The 23898-nt window shown below is 42.6% G+C and overlaps 1 long non-coding RNA gene across 1 annotated transcript; it reads right to left on the bottom strand.

Annotated features, from left to right (window-relative positions):
- Positions 1 to 253: 253 nt before the first annotated feature.
- On the bottom strand, positions 254 to 23601 carry LOC131808210 (uncharacterized). Its single transcript, XR_009344727.1, has 6 exons — positions 23473 to 23601; positions 7626 to 7758; positions 6471 to 6612; positions 6247 to 6355; positions 1158 to 1337; positions 254 to 484 (listed from the first exon to the last, which is right to left on the bottom strand). It is a non-coding gene; the product is annotated as an uncharacterized LOC131808210 (long non-coding RNA).
- Between the last annotated feature and the right edge of the window lie 297 nt (positions 23602 to 23898).

The following is a 23898-nucleotide window of genomic DNA, read 5'->3' as shown; positions in this document are numbered from 1 at the left end:
GCCAACAGTGGGCCACTTGGATGTTAACATTATCAGTAAGATTTCCAGAGCTCCGATTCCATCTCTGTTAGAGGCTAAGGATTCACCTGGGCTCCTTGTTCGCATCACTGTGCCTTCCCAGAGATTAGTGCAGGGTCAGCCTATGCGCATCATTCTGATTCAGTACATGGTGACATGCTGTACGTGGCATGAGAGCCTAATGCAAAATGAATGGTTTATTAAACAAGCTAACAGGAAGTTACACATTCGAGTGAATTTTGGCCTTCAGTATAATACTTTTAGAAGACCATACTTTTACACTAATGAAGCTTCCGTTGCACAAATCATTTTAGTTCATCATCTTTGGAAGAATCTTCAAAAGCCTGTGGCATACCCTATTTAAGAATCCATGGGTAGCAAATCCTCATCCATTGATAGTGGATTTTACTTTGGTGAAGAACCAATGTTGTTCAGATCCAAAGGTCATGATCAATTTGTTAGTGATCTGGCCGGAATTATAAGAAAAAAAATACGTGTCAAAGTGCTTTTTCCAAGTTGCCCAAACTATTTGTTAATGCACTCCCAAAGTATTGTGTACAATGACCAAACTGTTGTGAATAGGACTATAGCCTACCATTGTGACTTCTTTGAATAGTTTACGACCACTGCTTTATAAAATATTAAGGGGGAGAAACAGAGAGTAGAAATATTTTTTAAGATGAATTGTCTTTACCACTATCATATGATCTCCCTGATATGAGGAAGTGGAGATGCAACATGGGAGGTTTGGGGGGTAGGAAAAGAATAAATGGAACAAGATGGGATCACGAGGGAGACAAACCATATGAGACTCTTAATGTCACAAAACAAACTGAGGGGGGCGGGGGGTAGGGAGGTAGGGAGAGGGTGGTGGGGTTATGGGCACTGGGGAGGTTTTGTGCTATGGTGAGTGCTGTGATGTGTGTAAACCTGGCGATTCCCAGACCTGTACTCCTGGGGCTAATAATATATTATATGTTTATAAAAAATTTTTGAAAAATTTTTTTTAAAAAGATGAATTGTCATTAAATTAAAGAAATTGAGGTTTATCGAATGTGTTCTCAAAGATCTCACAGCTGGTAAATGGCAGAACCAAGATTCGAGTTCAGATCTTCAAACCCCAACTCCAGGGATCTTACCATTAAACCAGGAAGGTAGATATAGACGTATAACATGTGAGTTCCCACTGTCTCCCATCGTGCTTATGGCAATCTCGACAGTCGATGAAACCACTCTTTCCTGCTGAGCTGGATCCAGCTCTTCACGGCACCCAACCAATGATGTGGAATTGATACTCAACTTGTCTTTTTGCATTATACCTGTTGAACATTTGATAGACAGCACTCATTGAATGTATAGTTTCTGGTATGTTTGTTTAAAAATTAGCCACATAATGACACAGTTAATGACTCTGGCTCTTGGTATTTGTTCCAGGGCTCGAAGTCTTAGGATGGTTTAGGGCAGAGTCAATCCAGGTGTTTTCATTCATTTATATTCCTCTCTAGAGATCCTGGAGAGCTGTGCCAGAACACAGACACAAACAAACTTATCTATGAAGATGTTCCTGCTTCCCCGAGTTGTCTAAGTATGTCTCCTGATGGCTTACTGAAGAGCCATAGCCCAACATGAAATTAATACCTTCTGAAATGGAGTAACTACCTGGCTTTTGGCCATTTTAGGCTGTGTCTGATTCCACATGTGCCCATTTGTTTAAATTATGTTATTTTGTATTTAAATTTGTGTTTAGTAAAGCAATCTGAGAGGTTTCTGATAGTTACTTAGATCTCAGTTGAGGCCGATTTGCATTTTCCAACTGCCAACTACTTATTTTGACTTCAGGCTTTTAACAAATAAGTGTTTTTCAAAGACCACCTGGGGACTCCTGATCAGAACCATTTGCACAATTTTTAGTACCCTAGATATTGTCTGGTGTCCGATGACATTTCTTAGGAATATGAATTTTTAACAAGTTCCCTGGATGATTTAAGATTATTCAAGAACCGCTGCAGGTTCTAGTTCCTACCAAAATGTAGACAATTATGAAAGACTGTTGCTCTGGCCAAAGGAAAATTTATATCTATATCTACATCTCTATCTGTGTCTTTAATTCTTTAAAGCTAGTGAACAGTGAAGAGCTGTGGACACAAAGAAAGGTAAATGAACTAAATTCCTGAGAATACTGGACCAAGAAAAAAGAAAGTATTGGAGAATTTGAAGACAAGTCAATACAAATGATCTAACAAAAAGTACAGAGAAATTAAAAATATTAAAGGGGACCTGAGTGGCTTAGTTGGTTAAGTCTCTGACTCTTGATTTCTGCTCAGCTCGTGATCTCAGAGCCATGGGATCAAGCCCTGCATTGGGTTCTATCCTCAGTACAGAGTCTGCTGGAGATTCTCTCCCTCTTCCCCTCCCCCTCCCCCTGCTCTCACATGTGTGCGCTCTCTCTCTCTCAAATAAATAAATAAATCTTTTTTTTTTTTTTTTAAAGAAAAGAAATAGTAGAATCTGGAAAACATTGGAATACCACCATTAATGCTGAACAATAACAACAAAAAAACCCAAATATCAACCTAGACTTCTACCTCCAGTGAAAAGATACTTTAAAGTAAGGAAGAAATAAGGACATTTGCAAACAAACAGATCTGAGAAGATGTGTTACCAGCAGATCTGCAGTATAATAATGGGCCATTTTGTTTACATCACTACAGTCTCTAGAGACTTTTGTGAATTAAAGGGAAGTTATGCCCAATAGCCTGAATCTACAGGAAGGAATGAAAAGCACTGGAAAAAGTAAATATGTTAGTAAATAGAGAGGACAATTTTTCACCTTTTAAATTTTTAAAAGATATTTGAAGGTTTAGATAAAAATAATAGCAAGTATTGTGGGGTTTTGTAACATGTGTAGAAGTAAAACATATAACAAAATAGTGCCAAGGAATGAAGGGGTAAAATGGAATTAAAGTGTCTTAAGGTTATTACTTTGTCCATGAAGTGCTATAATATTTATTCAATGTAGACAATGATATATTAAAGTTGCATATTGAAGACACTAGAACCACCATTCAAAAAAATACAGGCATTGTTAAGATCTAGTACAGGAGATAAAAGGAATATAAAAATAATAATCAGGGACACCTGGGTGGCTTCGTGGGTTAAGTATCTGGCTCTGGATCTCAGCTCAGGTCTTAATCTCAGGGTCATGAGTTTAAGCCCCACACTGGGCTCTATGCTGTGTGTGAAGCCTACTTACAATAAATAATAAAATAATAATAAATAGATGTAAGAGAAGGTAAAAAAGAAGAAACAAAGAATATGTGAGATAAGTAGAAAACAAAGCAAGATTATTCATAAACCCAACCTATCAGAAATTACATCAAACATAGAGACTATGCATTTTAGCTAAAGGCTGAGATGTGTAGACTGGACTTAAAAAGTGGCGACCAGGGGTGCCTGGGTGGCTCAGTGGGTTAAAGCCCCTGCCTTCTGCTCAGGTCATGATCCCAGTGTCCGCATCGGGCTCTCTGCTCTGCAGGGAGCCTGCTTCCTCCTCTCTCTCTGCCTGCCTCTCTGCCTACTTGTCATCTCTGTCTGTCAAATAAATAAATAAAATCTTAAAAAAAAAAAAAGTGGCAACCATCTATGTGTTATTTATAGGACATGAACTTTGTTGATTCTGTTGTTTTGGGGAGGAATGTTGATAGCTTTTTTCTAGTCCTCTCTATCTTCACTTATCTTTTATATTCTTACTGATTTCCTTTTTGCTACTTTTTCTAAAAATTGTTGAGAGAGAAGGGTTGAAATCTTTGATGAAAACTGTCCAGTTCTCTATTTTTCTTTCAGTTTTATCAGTTTCTCTTTTCATCTTTTCTCCTTTGTCTATTATTAGGTGCGTACATGTTAAAGATTGCCATGTGTTCTTAATAAATTGACCTCTTCATTATTGTGAAACATTCTTCTTTATCCCTGGCAATATTCCTTGTGATGAACTTGACTTTATCTTATTTTATTATATATACACCAACTTTCTCTTGTTTACTGTTTGGTATATGTGTTGTTATCTTTTTTTTTTCTTACCTGTTTACATCTTTATTTAAAGTGCTTATATATACCACGTACACTAGAACGTGCTCTTTTTTGAAAACTGATCTGACAATATCTGGCTTTTAACTGGAGTATTTAGACCATCAACTGACATAATTATCTATAAGGTTGGGTGAAATACATCACCTGCTCTTTGTTTTCGATCTGTCCCATTTTTTTCTTTTTTCTTCTTTGCACCTTTGTTGTGTTGTTATTGTTGTCCTACTAGCCTGGTTATTTTATTTCTATTAACCTTTAAATGTTATAATAGTATTAAGATTTCTAGAACAGGTGCCAAATAGCATAGAGAGTTCTGGTATACCTGGCTCCCGGTTTCTCTTATTGTTAACATCTTACATTTGAATGATACATTTGTCACTACTACTGAACCAATATTGATACATTAGAATTAACGACAGGTCATAGTTTATTCAGATATCCTTACCCTGTTTCTTTTTGTTTTTTATTAAAGATTTTATTTATTTGCCAGAGAGAGAGAGAGAACAAGCGAGTACACACAAGCAGGCAGAGAGGCAGGCAGAGGCAACAAGATAAGCAGGCTCCCTGCCAAGCAAGGAGCCCGATGCGGGACTCGATCCCATAACCCTGGGATCATGACCTGAGCCGAAGGCAGTGGCTTAACCCACTGAGCCACCCAGGCATCCCTCCTTACCCTGTTTCTAACACCATACCTGACACCATGAGGAAGGAACAGACACTGTCTTATTTAATCCTCAAAATGGGATAACCTTTTTATTATTCCCATTTTACCAATAAACCAACTGAAAAATTCAGAACTTAGTAGCAGTAGTAATGATAATAAATAGCACTTTCTGAGAACTACGGTTCTAAGCACTTTACATGTATTAACTCTTTATATCATCACCACACCTGACAAAACACTTTTCTATTAGCCCCATTTTACAGAAAAAAACAAAAAGCAAAAAACAAAAACAAAAAAACCAAAAAAACTAACTTCAACAGAAAGGATTCCACAGGGCTGGCGGTAAACCCAGATCTTTCTCTCCCTCCCATTTTTTTTTTTTTTTTTTTAACCAGGTGCCTCTTAACTACCAAATTAAAATGCCATTATCATTACTCAATCTTTAGGCAAATATTTGGGAACCTTCTATATGCTGTTTATTGGTTGAGGCACTGCTAGTCCAGTAGTAAGTACTACAAAATCCAGGCCCTCATGGTGCTTATATCACACAAATATAATATAAGGCAATATTATCGTGTTAACATGCAAAATGTACATTTCTACCTAGAGTAGCCTCTTTCATTCACAACCACTTCTGAGAAGACGTTTTGTCCTCAAGGCATTGTGCCAACAGTAGTCTATGGAGCACAGAGTTGGTTTCACTCGATTTGCTGGCTGCCTTATCTCGGAAGTCAGAAAACAGTGACTGCAGGTAGATGTGTCCTTCTAAGAACTGGAGGGGCCCTGTTCACAATACACATCTCTCTCTCACTTGTATTGCTCCTCTTGGGCGTTTCAGTCTCAACTGTTCTCAGTGGCACTGCTCTCAGCACCTCCTCACCGAGGAGTCAATTTCTGGGACACCCTAATTAGGACCCCAAGGATGGGCTAAACATGCCACAAGACGCTATTGTGAATGGACGTGAGTCTCAGGATACAAAGAGAGAAGGAGAAATACGAAAGCCAGTGAGAAGAGGAGCCAGCAGTCTGCGTGGGCTGGGTGGAGTGTGCCTACTTTAGGACTTGTTGTGCAAGAGCATGAATCCCCTCAGGGCTTAAGCCACCCTCAGCTGGGTCTGTGGTTACTTGCAGCTAAACGCACCCTCACCAAGACCACGTCGCAAAGACCTCTTTGTTAGTAAGAGCATGTATGCCTGGGAATCTTTGCTATAAATCATCCCACTTCCCAGAGGTACTAGCCAAGGAATTCTCCCACAAACCAATAAAATTCCCAGTCTTTGTGGTCAGATGCCCTCTGTCTGCCCTCTTCTCTCCTTAGCTTTATTCCTTCAGACAACTACTCAAAGACACTTGGTACACTGAAATCACTCTAGCATTACCAAAGGCTATGTGATGCTGATTGGAGACACTTGAAGAGAAATAAAGCTTTGAACTAAAGCATGTTTCCTAGTGTTATTGAACAACACAAAAATAGGACCTACTTAGCCATGCACCCCCACTGTGTTATTCATCGTCTGGCTGCATTGGTGAGTGCCAAAGTCCTTTTGGGGGCCTCCTGAGCACTTCTTTCCTTTCCATTCCTTCCCTTGACTGCATTCAAAAGAACCAAAAACAAACAAGGCATTTAATTACTAAGGGTTATTCATTATTTTGTTCAAAGCCTAAAAGCTCGAAAGAATCAGAACAATTTATTTTCTGAACTCACTCATCACAGTTTCCAAAACGGCCAATGTGGCCCAATCTTGAGTACTTATTGAAAATGTTCTTTCACTGTAGTGAAAAGGCTGTCGTACCCCCATGGACCAATGTCACAAGATGAGCCTGTGGGCTGGGTGCCACGATTCCATCTGTGTCAAAAGATGTACAGAGAAGACTGCTTGGGAGTTGGAAAGCAACTTTATTCTAGGAAGGCCAGTCAATTCCAAATTAATAGAGTAGGCAAAGTAGCTTTTGCCTACAGCAGAAAGATGATCTCTCCTGCTTTGTCAACTCCAGAAATTGCATTTATTCATTTTGGTCACAGTATGCTCAGAAAAGTATAGAGAATAATAAAAGCAACACTTACATAGTAACCATAGTGATTTCACAGATGTGCTATTTTGCCATATTTCTGTCATGTATAAATATCATGATGGAAATCCCTATTTGACCCATGGAATAAATTGTTAAGTTAAACTGATAGTCCCACTTCCATGTTTCTCTTCACGGGGACATTTACAATTAAACCTTTCACTTCTGAGTCTTCTGCAACTGTGATTTCCAAACAGAAGAGACAGGTTCCAGAAGAGACCATAAATATTTCAAATAGGACTTCAACAGAGCTTTGCTCCTGCCTGAAGGTAGGCTAGAGCTGACAAGGGGATCTGTGTGGACATTAATATGGGACATTAAGGAGAGATAAACGTCCTGGAAGCAGGAGAGTGCCTAGATCTGAAGATCATGGGCTTCAGGGAGATGGAAAGTCTAAAGTTACTTTTACTTTATTGATTTCCTTTAATGTAAAGGAATTTTACATTACATTTACATTCCGAGATTTCATTATATAAGCATCTCCATTTTAAATAACATCCATATACAATCTGAATGGCAAAAGTCCAGCAACTCAACTCCTCTCTGTCCCCCTAGGTAGCTGACATGCACTGTCACATCCAACCCTTATGGGGCTTGAATGACTTTTGGTTCTTCCCAATAAGAACATAATAAAGTTCCCCCTCGGCTCCCATGCCAGCCATATAGGCTTGGAATTTCTTTTCAGGGCACTTACAGATTTTTGTAGATTTTCCCTGGTTTACAATCATCCTAGAATAAAAGTTCAAAACAGGGGTAAGCACAACATGTTGGCAGATATGGATATACTTACCAAGAGCTGCCTCAGGAACTGTCAGTCTCCTTTCCCAGGAAGGAAGATGGCAAACAATTGCTTCTTGATCTCACTTTAAAGCAAAGTCATGTATTTTTCCCTCTTAATTCTTAAGCATTCTATCCTGGTAAAGCTTAAGAAATAAAAAATAAAAAAATAAGCTCTGGAAACAGTCGAGATGGTTACACAAAATTGTATATAAACGTAATCCCACTGTATTGTACACTTGAAAATGATTAAAATGGGCAACATTATATTTCCCTACAGTAACAAATTTAATGAAATTATAAATCACAAAATATTTAAAGAATAGTGGAATAACAATGACAAATGAAAGTGTAGGAAACTAACATTTTATCCTGTCTTTTGGGCAAAGAGAAAGTCTTTGACAAGATACAAGTCTACGTAGAGTTTATAAATATCAGGTGTAGTTCTATTTCTTTCTTTTTTTACATTTTTTAAAGATTTTATTTATTTATTTGACAGAGGGAGACAGCGAGAGAGGGAACACAAGCAGGGGGAGTGGGAAAGGAAGAAGCAGGCTTCCTGCCGAGCAGAGAGCCAGACACAGGGCTTGATCCTAGGACCCTGGGATCATGAGCAGAAGGCAGACGCTTAATGACTGAGCCACCCAGGCACCCTAGGTGTGGTTCTATTTCTTAAACACTCTGTAGAGTGAAGCACACTCATGCTTTTTTAAAAATTTTTCAATTTTTTATAAACATATAATATATTATTAGCCCCAGGAGTACAGGTCTGTGAATCACCAGGTTTACACACTTCACAGCACTCACCATAACACATACCCTCACCAATGTCCATAACCCCACCCCTCTCTCCCTACCCCCCTCCTCCCAGCAACCCTGTTGGTTTTGTGACATTAAGAGTCTCCTATGGTTTGTCTCCCTCGCGATCCCATCTTGTTTCATTTATTCTTTTCCTACCTCCCAAACCCCCAACGTTGCATCTCCACTTCCTCATATCTGGGAGATCATATGATAGTTGTCTTTCTCTGATTGACTTATTTCGCTAAGCATAATACCCTGTAGTTCCATCCATGTCCTCGAAAATGGCAAGATTTCATTTCTTTTGATGGCTGCATAGTATTCCATTGTATATATACCACATCTTCTTTATCCATTCATCTGTTGATGGACATCTAGGTTCTTTCCATAGTTTGACTATTGTGGACATTGCTGCTATAAACATTCGGGTGCACGTGCCGCTTCGGATCACTATATTTGTATCTTTAGGGTAAATACCCAGTAGTGCAATAGCTGGGTCGTAAGATAGCACTATTTTCAACTTTTTGAGGAATCTCCATGCTGTTTTCCAGAGTGGCTGTACCAGCTTGCACTCCCACTAACGGTGTAGGAGGGTTCCCCTTTCTTTGCATCCTCACCAGCATCTGTCATTTCCTGACTTGTTAATTTTAGCCATTCTGACTGGTGTGAGGTGATATCTCATTGTGGTTTTGATTTGTATTTCCCTGATGCCGAGTGATGTGGAACACTTTTTCATGTGTCTGTTGGCCATCTGGATGTCTTCTTTGCAGAAATGTCTGTTCATGTCCTCTGCCCATTTCTTGATTGGATTATTTGTTCTTTGGGTGTTGAGTTTGCTAAGCTCTTTATAGATTTTGGATACTAGCCCTTTATCTGTCATTTGCAAATATCTTCTCCCATTCTGTCAGCTGTCTTTTGGTTTTGTTGACTGTTTCCTTTGATGTGCAAAAGCTTTTGATCTTGATGAAGTCCCAATAGTTCATTTTTGCCCTTGCTTCCCTTGCCTTGGGCGATGTTCCTAGGAAGATGTTGCTGCGGCTGAGGTCGAAGAGGTTGCTGCCTGTGTTCTCCTCAAGGATTTTGATGGATTCCTTTCTCACATTGAGGTCCTTCATCCATTTTGAGTCTATTTTTGTGTGTGGTGTAAGGAAATGGTCCAATTTCATTTTTCTGCATGTGGCTGTCCAATTTTCCCAGCACCATTTATTGAAGAGGCTGTCTTTTTTCCACTGTCGAAGATTAGTTGACTGTAGAGTTGAGGGTCTATTTCTGGGCTTTCTATTCTGTTCCATTGATCTATGTGTCTGTTTTTGTGCCAGTACCATGCTGTCTTGATGATGACAGCTTTGTAATAGAGCTTGAAGTCCGGAATTGTGATGCCACCAACTTTGGCTTTCTTTTTCAATATTTCTTTGGCTATTTGAGGTCTTTTCTGGTTCACTCATGCTTTTTACTTTCTAAACCAGGAAGAGAGCAGGATATCTTGTGCTTAAAACATAAGCAATTCCAAATTTAAAATATCCCTCCTGGTTTAAAAACCCTCTTTGCTGTTTCTTCTCTCTGAACGTCCCCATTATCAATCATCTGGTCACCTAAGTTCACGAGGCATTATTTGACATTAAAAAAAATAGCAATTTGGGGGCACTTGGGTGTTGCAGTCAGTTAAGTGTCTGACTCTTGGTTTTGACTTGGGTCATGATCTCAGCATCCTGAGATCAAGCCCCACCTCAGGCTCCACGCTCAGCACAGAGTCTGCTTGGGATTCTCTCATCCTTCCCCACCGTGGGCACACACACGTGCTCTTTCTCTCTCTTTCCCTGAGATAAACAAATAAACCTTTCAAAAAATACAATTTTAACCTGTGTTAGATCATCCTTGTTTACCTTGATATGTTTTCTCCATGGGCACCTCATGTAGATCAGGTCCCTGTGGAAAAGCCCTAACAAAGCTGTATATGCAATTTTGTTAAACATTCAGCATCTGTTTCCCAAAATTCACTAGCAAAGAACTCAAGAAAGGTAATAAGGTGACCCAGTTCATTTTATTGTAATGACCTGTTGCCTGGGAAATGTGCACCTTGTGTGCCCCAGAAATATCTGACTGTAACTGAATAGAAAAACAAGCCTTTGGAATTTCTCCCTGACATGGCCTTAGTTTACAACCAGCCAGTATATGATGAAAGTCTATGCTGCTTTTCCACATAGGTTATTTTTCCAACTGAAAATTGTTCCCAGCTGCTCTGACCCAGATGTGTTGGCAGTCCTTGCTGTGAGGGCCATTTCGCAGGTGATGAAGCCCTCTGACAATAAAGTTTACACAACCTGTATGTAGCTGGTCCCCCATACAATGTTGGACTTCTAACACCAGCCCCATGCCCCAAAAAAGGTAGTGATTTCCTGACACTTCACTTAGGGCACAGTTAAAAGGGGATTTCAATGTTACAGACCCAACCAAACGTTTGTAGGCCCCACGCTTATGAAGCAAGAGTAAGATAAATTACCTAGCTTTCCCCTTCTCCTCAAGAATCCAGCCTGCTTTAGCTAAAAATAGCTCCAGACCAGTAAGGAAATGATCAGAAATGGTCTCTGGGATCTGGCTTCCAGGAGAGGTAAGTTGTGTATCCAAATGGGCCCCCTGAGTTGACATTCATCTTGTTGCTTTACACCGTCCTGTTCTAGACTATACCAATTTCACTCTTTTCTTCACATGCTTAAATGGAATGAGATGTAGAAGTTGTTGATAAAATTCGTGTAATATTATGTTTCATCAGGAAGTCACAGGACAACCAAAGCAATCGAGGGTGATCAGGGTGGCTATCTGTCCAGGTGTTTCTGGGACAATGCCAGGCAGTTTAACACCTATCAGATGCTTTGTTTTAAAACACCTTATTAATAATACTGGAATCAAACACACTGGATGGGCTTAGTCCTGCACTTGGCATTCCCAGCCTCTACTGGTCTTGAACACTACTGTTGAGACACAAGGGCAATATCCTGAGATCTCACTTTTTCTTCTGGTAAAGAGGACCAGCAACACCCTTTTCTCTTTCCCTAACCATTTCCTGAGAAGGCGCAACTCGCACCACCTTTGAAGGACAGCATGGCCAGCCACCAGTTCCTAGGGACTGGGTGGTGGTGAGTGAAACCACTGCCCGCTGCCCGTTCCTTGTCCCTGCTGGGGGGCCAGGAGGTGCACACATCCACAGGGGCGGTGGGAAATGTGGGAAAGCCCAGGGTAGGGATAAAGGAGACACGGGCAGGAAACAGAAACTGAGCAGCCCCCACACAGAGCACAGACTACCTTGTGAATACTCTTGCTTATAGTCGTTGTGTCGGTGTATCTACAAATATTATTTATCACCCTGTTGGATAAGATCTTTTTCTTCCACAATAGACTCTTGGGGCGGCAATCAGTTTGGAAATATCAAAGCACACGTTTAGGGAAAAATTAAATATTAAATATTAAAGTCGTAGATAAATGAATAACTGGCATAAATCACTCACCTCTTGATTCTACTGTGGGGACAGCATCATGAAAACCAGAAAACATGATTTTGCTGAAGAAATATCAGCTTTTACTTCGAAAGTGAGTTGGATACATAGACAGGGCACAAAGATCGCCATCTCGCACTAAGCAGGTGTACAGGTGTGTCTTCCTACACTCTGTGCAGCTGAGCTTTTATTCAGATGCAGTGACCACTCCTCTGAACTGACTTCCTCGCTTATGGGGAGTCCCATATCAGGCTCCCCTGTTTGGTGAGGAACCTGCTTCTCCCTTTCCCTCTACTCCTCCACTCCTCCACTTTCAGTGCCAGTGTTTCATGTGCCTAACTGCACAATGCAGTATTAGCGGCTGCTTAGTCACCTTTAGCAGAAGGAGCGCTACATCAATAGAGAAATGACTCTAGCTTTCTATAAGGGGCTTCAGTAACTTCAAACAAAGAAACCTCTTAATTCTAATAATGGTTCCTTTTTTAAAAAAAACCTAATTCAGGGTGGGACACCTGGGTGGCTCAGTCATTAAGCATCTTCCTTCAGCTCAGGTCATGATCTACGGTCCTGGGATCGAGCCCCATATGGGGCTCCCCTGTTTGGTGGGAAACCTGCTTCTCCCTCTTCCTCTACTCCTCCCCCTGCTTATGCTCTCTCTCTCTCTCAAACAAATAAAATCTTTTTTAAAATTTTCATCATTGAAAAGAAACTTGGTTTTTGAGGTGGTGTATTTTGATGGCTACAGAATCCTGGTAGAAACAGTATTCTTACTAATATAAGAACTTGTGGAGCAGAAATGTACTTGGACTGGGTAGTGGAACATGTATAATTAGTGCTTTTGTTCAAACAAGCTGTGGGGGTCTGTAAAGGGAAATGGAAGCTGAGTTGTCAAACTTTACACACACACACACACACACACACACACACACACGTAACTGGATCATAGAATTCTCCTTCTTGCCTATTAAATGACTCAGAATATCTGAGTCTTTACGATAAATGATTTTCTTAAAATCATCCTAAATGTCTTACAACTTCGGGTTGTATTTTGGCCAAAATCATTTGGAAGTCTTCAAAGTACTGAGTAATTTTGGAATTTCTTTCTTTCTTTTTTCTTTTTTAAAAAAATTTTATTTATTTATTTTTTGGAGAGAGAGAGCACAAGCAGGGCGAACAGCAGGCAGAGCGAGGGGCAAGTAGAGGGAGAAGCAAGCACCCTCCCCTGAGCAGGGAGCCCGATGCAGGACTCGATCCCAGGACCCTGGGACCATGACCTGAGCCAAAGGCAGATGCTTAACTGACTGAGACAACTAGGTGTCCCTCTTCTTCTTCCTTCTTCTACTTTTTTAAAGTCAGCTTTTGAGCCTGAAATTTTTGGAAATTTGCAATTATTGAAAACCAAGACAAACAAGCAGGACAGTTATATAATTTGCAAGACCTGATACAAAATGAAAATGCTTGTTAAAAAATTAAGAATTTTAGGATGGAAACAGCAGAAGAGTCAGCCAAGTGTGGAGCCCATTTAAGTCCTGGGTTCTGGGTGATTGCACAAGTCACAAGCCCATGAAGCCAGTCCACAAACAGGAAGACGTTGAAATGTACCTCACAAAAGTGGGGGGAATAGGGCACAATCATGCTTTAATGAAGTATTTTGAAATTCTGTAATTGTGCCCTAGATGATCTCAACCTGTGAGAAGATGATTTTGATGGAGCTCCTATTTTTATTTGGATAAATTTAAATTCTATCCCAGAATAGAATGTAATTGAGAAGGTCTATAATTTTGAATCATCTAAATTTGGTGAACCATTCAAAAGAATCATACATAGAGACAATTTATTCAACAAGTTGTATTGTAAAAATATTTGTCAAAAATAGGAACTCTGAATGAAGGTCAAAATTACCTGAGCAAACATCTGGACCAAATTATTTATACGTTTCAATATTTTAAAAAATTAGAATTGAGAATAGCCTTCGTTGAAAAGGATAGCTCTTGCCCCTGTAAGGAGAATATTTTCTCAGTTAAATATATTATGATCTATAGAGAAGTCAATGTTAAGTATCAGCAATTTCAAATTTCTTAAGCCCCAAATGCAGACAATTTTGTACAAAAAGTTAAAAATAACAAAACTATTTAAAAATACATTCTGCAGGGACACCTGGGTGGTTCAGCCCATTGTGCGTCCAACTCTTGATTTCAGCTCAGGTCATGATGACCTCACGGTCATGGGATTGAGACCCCGTTGGGCTTGTGCTCAGTGCAGAGTCTGCTTGAGATTCTCTCTCCCTCTCTCTCTGCCCCTCCCTGCTGCTCGAGGGAGCCATCTAAATAAATAAAGCTTTTAAAAATACATTGTACCAAAAAAAACACCATGACACTTAAGCAAAGAAATGGATTAAAGTACATAAATATGTATTAAGAATAATGATTCTGCTGAAAACTTTTTAATATCCAGATCAAATTTGCTTTAATATAAGGGATTTATGTTCTTTCATTTGTTCAAAAGAACTTTATATTTGAGAAGAGTCCCTGAATAGAACCATTCTGTAGGTCCATCTATGTAAGAAACCAATCTGTTGGTGAGTAAGTAAACTTCTCAGAAAGTTAACATCCCACTTATTTTTATGTCCCCTTTGCTGCTGAGGTATCTTGATCTGGTGACATAGCACATCATTCTCCTAGTCGTGATGACCATGGCCATCACTTGTTAAGCTCTTGGGTGAGCTTACAGACATGAGCTCATCTGACCTATAAGACAAGCCTAGGACAGGCAGTGCAGGATCAACCCATTTCACTGCAGAGAAAACTGTGTCTTCAGGTGGTTTGGCCACTTCTCTGGGCTCGTGGAGCTAGGAGGGGATCTGAGCCCCGGCCTCCTCCAGCTCCTAGACCGTCCATTAGATGAGTTCACCACAGGCTGACTTAAGAGAACCATTGCCCGCTGAGTTTCCAGGAAGGAACCCAGATCTCGGATCTAACTATCCAAACGCAGCTGTCTCTGAACATGACAAGTTTGTGGAGCCCATCAGCGCGATTCATTCCTATCTTCACTTTCTGGCCCCACTAATAAGGAGTCACAGAAAAGGCTCATCAGTGTCCAACCCTTGTCAATCTCTAATGATATCTATGCAAGGCCCTGTGAGCCACCAGTGGGGAATCTGGCTCCTGCCCCCTAGACCTTTCCCTTGAGCCAGAAGAGAGGTGATGTTGGCCATGTGAGTCCCCTGGGGTGATGGACCTTCACATCACCTGATCTCACAGGGGCTCTCCTAGGCAGAGCTTCCTTCTGGTGCCCTCCAGGCCATTGACCTGCCTTCCTCTCTTCTTCCTCCTCCTACCTGTGGCTGAGTAGGCCACAGCTGTCTGTAAACCCCTGGTTTGGAAAGAGGCAGAGAGAGAGAGAGACAAAAAGGCAGAGAGAAAGAGAGAGAGTAGTGGAGGACAATGACCAGCAGACAACTCTGCAGAGTGTGAGGACTTGGACTCTTATCAGAGACGTGAAATTTTCTAGATCAGTCTCTACAGTGTGCTGGTGGAGACACTTCACCCAAGATACCCAGCATGGATGTTAGAGAAAGACAAAAAAAAAAAAAAAAAAAAAAAAATGCTTATTAAGTTTTCTGCCAGAAAAATCCCCTTGAGTGAGGAAAATTTTTCATGTTACCATTTCACTATTATTGTGTGCAGTGAGCTGTGTCTTCATTTAAAAACAAAAGCAAAACATTGCTTGGATAACTGGCCATGAACTTCGCTCCAAAAAAACTTCACAAATGGAGAAAACTCACTTCAGGTTTTCACTCCAAAACTTACAGTATCTCACCAAACAGATGTGCTTTCCCTTATAAAAGGGGACACAGTATTACGCTGTGTACAGCCCAGAGCACACTAATGGAGCCTAGAAAAGAACCATCAGGATCCTAATCCACAACCACCGAGTACTCAGAACCGTATTGTGTTACTTAAGTTGGTGCTTTCAAAATCCCATCATTTATTCTATCTCTGAGTGGCTGTGGAGAGAGGAAAAGCTCCACACGGAATCTCCCTAGCTGGAGACTCGGTCTCTCTCCTTTGGTGTCCCCCAGAGGCCATCGCTCAGCACCAGGCTTCCAGCTGGTACCACACAGACACAGTGACAGCACCGACACCAGCCCGTCCTTGGAAGGCTGGGAGGGATTTCTGGAAAAGGCGTTAAAAGTCTGTCTCCAAAACTTACTTGAAGGTCATCTTCACCCAGGCCGGGAAGGTACAAGATGGGGTTCTTTGGCGGGGAAGGCAAAGAGAATTTTACGACATTCCCTTTAGCAGCTGTAAAAAAGATTAAGATCCATCGCTTTTCTCTCCCTCCCAAATTAGTTCTTCCTGAAAATGTAAACAGATCCCATTCAAGGGCCTAAAACAGAAAAAGAAAACAGCTTTTTTTTCTGGAGTTGTCAAGCCATTCACATATGCCTGGGTCGAATGTGGCTAAATGGTGTGTGTGTGTGTGTGTGTGTGTGTGTATGTGTGTGTGTGTGTGTGTGTAAAACCTGTGACTGTCTCCCAGTCTGATAACGCCATCCTCAGAGCCATAATAATAGAGCAGGAGATGCCATGAGGCACAGTCCAGACTCCCCAGCTGGGCCAAGGCTCCCTTCGAGGTGACTGTTAGCCCTTGAAGGCTCACAGCTGGGCCTGTCCCCAGGCTTTGCCCTTGGCTAAGGCCAGCAGCCCATGGTTACCCCTCCCTAAGAACAACTACCTACAGTGACCGGTCCGTGCGGGGGTGCACAGGCCAGGCCACCCCAGCTCTCTGTAGGATCATCCTGCCCCTCGTGTTGCCCTGCATGGTAGTTCAACTTCTCCCTCTGTCCCCCCTCGTGTCCCAGGTGGCTCATCAGTGTGACCCCTTGAGCATTCCCTGCAAACTTCCTGCTCGCAGACCTCCTTCTCCGTCTTCCTGGGTCACCCAACCTGGGATGCTGAGCCGGGACAGAGCACCTGTGACAGAGACATCAGGCTCTTCGGACACTTTGTGTCTAACCCACGAGGCACCTCCACAAGGGGGTGGTGGTAGCTTCGTTTTACAGGAGATAAAATCCAGGCTCAGAGATTTGGCGCTCCTTGTTGAGGATCACACAGCACGTAGGTCACAATTCAACATTTGGACGCTGGACTTCAGCCTTAAATTGCACACAATTCACTACTCTATTAGGCTCCCAGTGGTTCTGATCATATTTTTATGGAGGATAAGTTTCATTAAAATAAAAACTGGGTGTGCCTGGGTGGCTCAGTGGGTTAAGCTTCTGCTTTCAGCTCAGGTCATGATCCCAGGGTCCTGGGATCGAGCCCTGCATCAGGCTCTCTGCTCAGCGCGGAGCCTGCTTCCTCCTCTCTCTCTGCCTGCTTCTCTGCCTACCCGTGATCTCTGTCTGTCATATAAATAAATAAAATCTTTTTAAAAATAAATAAATAAAAACCATATTTTAGAGATGAATGGAGAACATCTACAAAGGGGTAATGTGAGGGAGTATAAATAAATAAGAATAAGTAAGAAGTGTTGTTTGGTCAATAGCACTGTACTAATGACAGTTTCCTGGAGAGGATGACAGACTGATTATATAAGGTATTATCACTGGGGGACCCTGGGAGACAGGTACAGAGGAACATACGCACCATACTATTTCTGCACCTTCTTGTGAGTCTAAAACTATTTTCAAATAATATGTTTAAATATTATGTAAAATTATATTATGGGTAATAATATGTTTAAAAATTTCTAAAGCAAAGAAAGAATGAGATATAAGAGATTCTGATGTCTTAAAATGCTCCTTAAAAGAGGAATTTAAAAGGTATTTCAGAGTAATTGCTAAAGAGTGATCTTTATCAGCTCTCAATAAGAAGTTAATATAAACACTTGCCTATGACCCACTGATGGCTGAGAGAGACTTTTCCCCCCTTTAAACTAATGATGTGAGATTAAGGCAGGCCCTAAGTTTCTTTCCTCATTGGGGCTTCAAATAAAACAACCTGCTAGACCATAAACCTTCTCCCCTAAGAGTGGAAGAGAATGCTTTTATGACACCTCCTTTTTTCAGGAGGGATTCTAGGTGGAAACAAGGGTGTGATCACAGGCATCCTGCAATGTTTGCCTGTCCCTACGGTTCTCTCCGGCGCTCCGGGGGACACGCCTCCCCACAGTCACCTGGCCTTAGCCTCCCACCATTAGAACCTGAATTCCTCCTGGACCTTAAACAAAGGGACCAACCAACCAGCAGGTGTTGCCTTCGTAAGGCTGTGGCACACAGGGCAGCGGTCCCGGAAGCCAGCTCTGCTCCACCCCAGTGAACGTTGCCCAATATGGAGTGGCCTTAGGTGTGGGGGGTGAGGAATCGATGAGACGTGGAGGGAAGGGGCTGATGAGTGGGTTAAAACTCATGCTGGGAGCAGAACGGTTACAACCTGGAGAGGGGGTGGCACAGGTAAAGAGAGGCACGAAAGAGCCTGGCCCAATCCCTTTCATTAGTGTCTCCGGCCACCTCATGAGAAGGGCCTTGCAGTCATGGGGAGCTGTTTTGCTGATGGTGGCATTCCTGTGTCTTCTGAAATTCTAATTTTTATTTGAAAGTCCAAAACTTATCTTTGGCAACAAGTACCGACAGTTATTTTCTTTGACATGGCAAGCTGTCTTAAATCATTCTCAAGAGAATTTCTGCCAGCTACCCAAGTCTGAATAACCACCAGACGTCTGTCTGTCACTTGCTCCTTCAAGTAAATATGGTGCTGTGTGGACAAAGCAGCTCATTCAGCCCGCAACGTGTGTGCACAAGGACCTTTCCTTGAGACAGACCTCCTGCTCCCATACACTCAAGAAGCGCCCAATGTGTACTCCCCATCTGATCACACAGAAATTTAAAAATATAGGCCTTCACAGGTCATGAATTGACAATTTTACTGCCTAATCAAAAGCATTCATAAGGGAGGGGTGCCTGAGTGGCTCAGTGGGTTAAAGCCTCTACCTTTGGCTCAGGTCATGATCCCAGGGTCCTGGGATCGAGCCCCACATCAGGCTCTCTGCTCAGCAGGGAGCCTGCTTCCTCCTCTCTCTCTGCCTGCCTCTCTGCCTACTTGTGATCTGTCAAATAAATAAATAAAATCTTAAAAAACAACAACAACAACTCGTTTCTTAAAAAAAAAAAAAAAAGAAAGAAAGAAAAAAGAAAAAAAATCATTCATAAGGGAACCGGCTCTTTTATGAGTATGTGATGATGAAGAATCCAGTGTCTAGTCCCAAAGTTTGGTGTCATTGCCTTGACCTGTCTGACCCATGTCACTTAGCATGATACCTTTGAGGTTCATCCATGTTGTCACAAATGGCAAGTTTTCCTCAGGTTGCTTCCATATCTTATGAACAGAGGAGTGCAGGTATCTTTTTGAGTTAGTAATTTTGTTCTCTTCAAATAAATACCCAAAAGTGGAATTGCTGGATCATGTGGTAGTTCTATTTTTAATTTTTTGAGAAACTTCCATATGGTTTTCCATTGTGGCTGCACAATTTACACTGCCACCAGCAGTGCAGGAGGGTTCCTTTTCTCCATTCTCACCAACACATGTTGTTTCTTTTCTTATTGATACTGGCCATTCAAACAGGTGGTAGGCGACAGCTCTTGGTGGTTTTGACTTTCATTTCCCTGATGATGAGTGATGTTGAGCATCTTTTCACGTGTCCGTTGGCCATCTGCATGTCTTTTTTGGAAAAATATCTGTTCAGATCTTCTGCCCATGTATTAACCAGATTGTTTTTCTGTTACTGAGTTGTGAGCTCTTTATATACTTTGAATACTAGTCCCTTATCTGATACATGATTTGCAAATATTTCCTCCCATTCAGTAGGTTGCCTTTTAATTTTCTTGATGGTACTATTATTGTTGTTGTTGCTGTTATTGTTATTATTACTATCCCCTTTTAAAGATGAAGAAACTAGGATTGAAAATGAAGACATTAGGAGCACCTGGGTGGCTCAGTGGGTTAAAGCCTCTGCCTTCAGCTCAGGTCATGATCCCAGGGTCCTGGGATCAAGCCCCATGTTGGGCTCTCTGCTCAGCAGGGAGCACCTGCTTCCCCTCCCCTCTCTCTCTGCCTGCCTCACTGCCTACTTGTGATCTCTGTCTGTCAAATAAATAAATAAATTCTAAAAAAAAAAAAAAAAAAAGAAAAAATGAAGACATTAAATAACTTATACCACATACCTTAGCTAGGCAGTGACACAGCCAGGACCAAGCACAGATGGTCTGACTCCAGAAAGACTAGTTCCCATGAGGAAGAGAGATACTATCTGCCTCCAGTTTGGGAAATCCCAATTGGTCCACCTCAATCACATGCCCATCCAGGGACTAGCCCTGTTAGGGGACACATGGCCACCTCCACTGGGGATAGCTCCAATCACAACAGACCACACAATGATACTATTCAGCATGAAAATGATCTATGACAATTCTCCACAATATGGATGATGGGCTTCCTAATATAATCTTGAACAAAGGCAGACCCCAAAAAGCATGTCCTATAGATTCCATTTACATAAAGTTCAAAAATAAGCAAAATAATTATGTGCTGTTGGAAGCCAGGGTTGTGTTCACCATTCTGGGGGAGGTTAGTGACCAAGCATAGGGGGAAGGGCAGGGGAGGATGGTAACATTCTGTTTCTTGATTGGTCATGCTTTGTAACAGTTCATTAAGCCTGAGGCTTGTACACTTTTCTGCAAGAATATGTTTTACTTTCATGAATTTTAAATTTTTATTAAATCTTTTGTGTAAAAAAAATTGGAAAACTAGGACAAAAGATCCACGACAGAGTTCCATTTCACCAGAGTGGCAAGTGGACCTCTCAGGCTGAATAAAGATTTATGTCCCACATCCTAATGGGTAGTTGGAATAATAGTGAAAACCCAAGGATTGGGGCATCGTATTTCAAATGGTTTTAACGAACATTTGTTCAAGTTTCACTCATTAGCATTAGAAAGCAAAAAGAAGGGTCCAGAACACAGAAGCACCCTGTGCATGTGCCAGCTTTTTCCAATGAGGCTGACGGGGAGGCCGCGTGGGTGCTGTCTGCCCCTGGCCACCTTGGGGATGGGTGGGCACTTGGCAGAGAGGTCAGAAGGAGCAGAGCACCATTCCTTCCTGTAGCTGGAACATTCCTGGGAGCTTTGCCGTGCTTTATAGGTTATAGATGGCTTCTCAACCTTTTAAACCCAAGCCCCCTTCTTTGAGAGATGTAAATATCTCACACTTGCCTTTCATGTTACTTGAAATTTCAAAATTAATTAAATATTATGACCAAAAGCCAAGCCAAGCCACAGGACAAAGTGCTGCTTTGTTTTCGAGTGGCGTGCACAGACCCCACGAAGTCCCAGAGCATGGGTTCTGACCCTCCCCTCCCTGCCTCTTGCCCCCTTGAGAAGCCTCAGTTTATAAATTACAGGCCTTTTCATTTCCTCCAAGGTTTTTGATGAGAGGTCTGGGGATGCGGCCACCAGGTGGAAGCCACACTCAGCATTTATGAGCTCGTGGTGTGGCTTCCCAGAGGGATGAGGGACGAAGCAGCAGACGGACCTGCTTTGCTTCTAATAAAACCCACAACTCCTTACTTATTAAACAAGCATCATTTCATAGCAATGCTAATATTTATTGTGTGCTTCCCATGTGCCACACACAGTGCAAGGTGCTCCCCTGCTCAGCACTGTATCCCTCGATTCTTACCACAACCCCAGGGGCAGGGGACATCAGCATCTCTGTTTTGTGGCTAAGGAAGCCTAGACTCAAGTGATGCTGGGCCTGCCTGAGGAAGAGGAGGATCTGGAACGTGGGCCCCAAGGCACATGCCCCTGTTCAGTAAATAGGCCGTGAACTATTTGGTAGAGCTGTGATTCAGCCCTTGCTATTCAACTCCAGAAGCCCTGTGTGTTCACCTCCAATGATGAGAGTAACGGGTGATTGCTTGGACCCAACTTCTAACCAGTGGGTGAAAATGATGGCAAGGAACCCCCAACCGAAAGGAACTCACTATGAGGGGGGAGGGGTACCAGCTGAGTGACCTCTGACCCCAGTCTATGCCAGGACCTTGATTGTCCAGGGATGACCTATGATGGGGACCCATACAGTAGGGCCTCTGAGTGGTGCATTAATGACTGGTGAGAGAGCCAACCAAGTAGCAACTGAGCCCTGGTCATCGAAGGGGAGCCATCTGCTGTCCCTGCCCCTCCAACCCTGAGAAGCTGCTCCTGTCCAACAGGGTCTCATAGCCACACCATGCAAAGCCATGGGCTTCTGTAAAAATCCCATGTGACAGTGAGGCTGATCCCCCAGCTCCTGCAGGGGCTGAAACCCAGGATGACCCTCTGGCCATTAACAACACTGGGCATGGGTAGTGCGCGGGGAACTCAAGCCCCTCCTGCACAGAGCAGTGCCCAGGCCTTGTCCAGGCTCAAGTTGGTAGATGGTGGTTGAGAATCCTACCACTTTGATTATTAAGAGGCATTGGACTTCTTCGTGGCCTAAGATAATAAGGGAGATAAAGAGTTCCCCTATATTCGTAAGTGGATTTGGCTTAGGCACCTCCTTTTCGGCTCCATGAGGAGAAGCTCAAAGCTAATTCTTTGAGGGCTGAGGGTCTCTGCTGCCAGAGGGTTGGCACAAAGCTGAAACAGGTCTCCCCATAAATGAAGGGCCTTGTGCGGTAACAGGGAATGAGCCAGCAGCACCCCTCAGAGTCATGAAGAGCAGTTCCAGACATGGGGGGCCCTCTACCTGCATGTGCCAACCTCAAATGCGACATTACCTGCTTTCCCGCCACCACTTTGGTCGCTGACCCACCCACAGTGCCTTGAAGTTAACCCCATTCCCTCCCAGACTGCGGACGGACTCCAGAACACTGGGACTGAGGTCTGTTCTCTCAGAACTGGACTGAGCCTGGTTCCTCAACTTTGGGGAAGACCAAGTGAGACAGATCCAGCTTGAGGCCCTGCTGTCTCTGGGCCATTATCTTTCCTTCCTTGACTTCTCCTCCTTTATATCCGAAACACAGAAGGGAGGCTTCCGTAATAATAAAGAGATCTCCTACCTGAAAGTAGGGCAGCCACTGAATTATCTCGAAGGGATGCTCACCCCTGAGCAGCCTCTCCTTCACGACTTCGAGAGCTACAGAGGCGGTTCACACACCCTCCTGGGAAGAAGGCCACGGTCTGGATGGGTCTCGCGAGAACCTAAAAACCACGCGCCATCTAACCACACGCCAGCTTCCTGCCACATTTAGAAGGAGATTTAAAGAAGTAAACATACTCTGAAACAATAGGGTTCTCACAGATTTTGAGCGCTTGTAAATCACTTCCTAAAACTAGCAAAAGTGAGTTACTCCAGCTCTTCGCTGCTCAAGACGTGGGCCTCAGACCAAGAGTCTGAGCCTCACCTGGGAACTCGTTAGAAACGCAGAACCTCAGTCCCCACCTGAACCTGCAGATTCAGAATCTACATTTTTACAAGATCCCCAAGTGGTCTGTGTACATATTAAAGCTTGAGAAATGCGGCTCTAACTCACCCAGAGTCCTTTTTCTCTGGCCAGAGTGTTTAGCTGGACCCTTGCCACACACATTGTCGGATGCCAGAACTCTCCCCACATGGCCACAGATCTCCGTGGACAATCCCCACCTCCCACATAGGGGCCTGACTGGTTCCTTCCAAGTTCCTTGCGTTCCTCTTGTTCTCTCTACACCCCCAGCCACCTCCAGCCTATTTGTGACATCACATTAGCTCTTCTGATCAGGCTTCCCTACCTCAATATTCGGATTCAGCCCACTACCTCCTAAGTGATGTCCAGTCTCTCTGGTGTAAGATTCACGGATCGTTTTCTCATTCTCTCATCTCATTGTACACCCCTTCCATGCCCTCCACTCCGTTACCCTTTGCAGATTTCTGCTTCTATGTTTTGCAGGCCTTCAACACTGCAATTTATCTCCACTATTCC

This window comes from Mustela lutreola, chromosome 9 (genome assembly GCF_030435805.1).
Source record: "Mustela lutreola isolate mMusLut2 chromosome 9, mMusLut2.pri, whole genome shotgun sequence".
NCBI lineage: Eukaryota > Metazoa > Chordata > Mammalia > Carnivora > Mustelidae > Mustela > Mustela lutreola.
The sequence above is the reverse complement of the archived record's forward strand: the minus strand, read 5'-3'. Positions and strand labels throughout refer to the sequence as shown.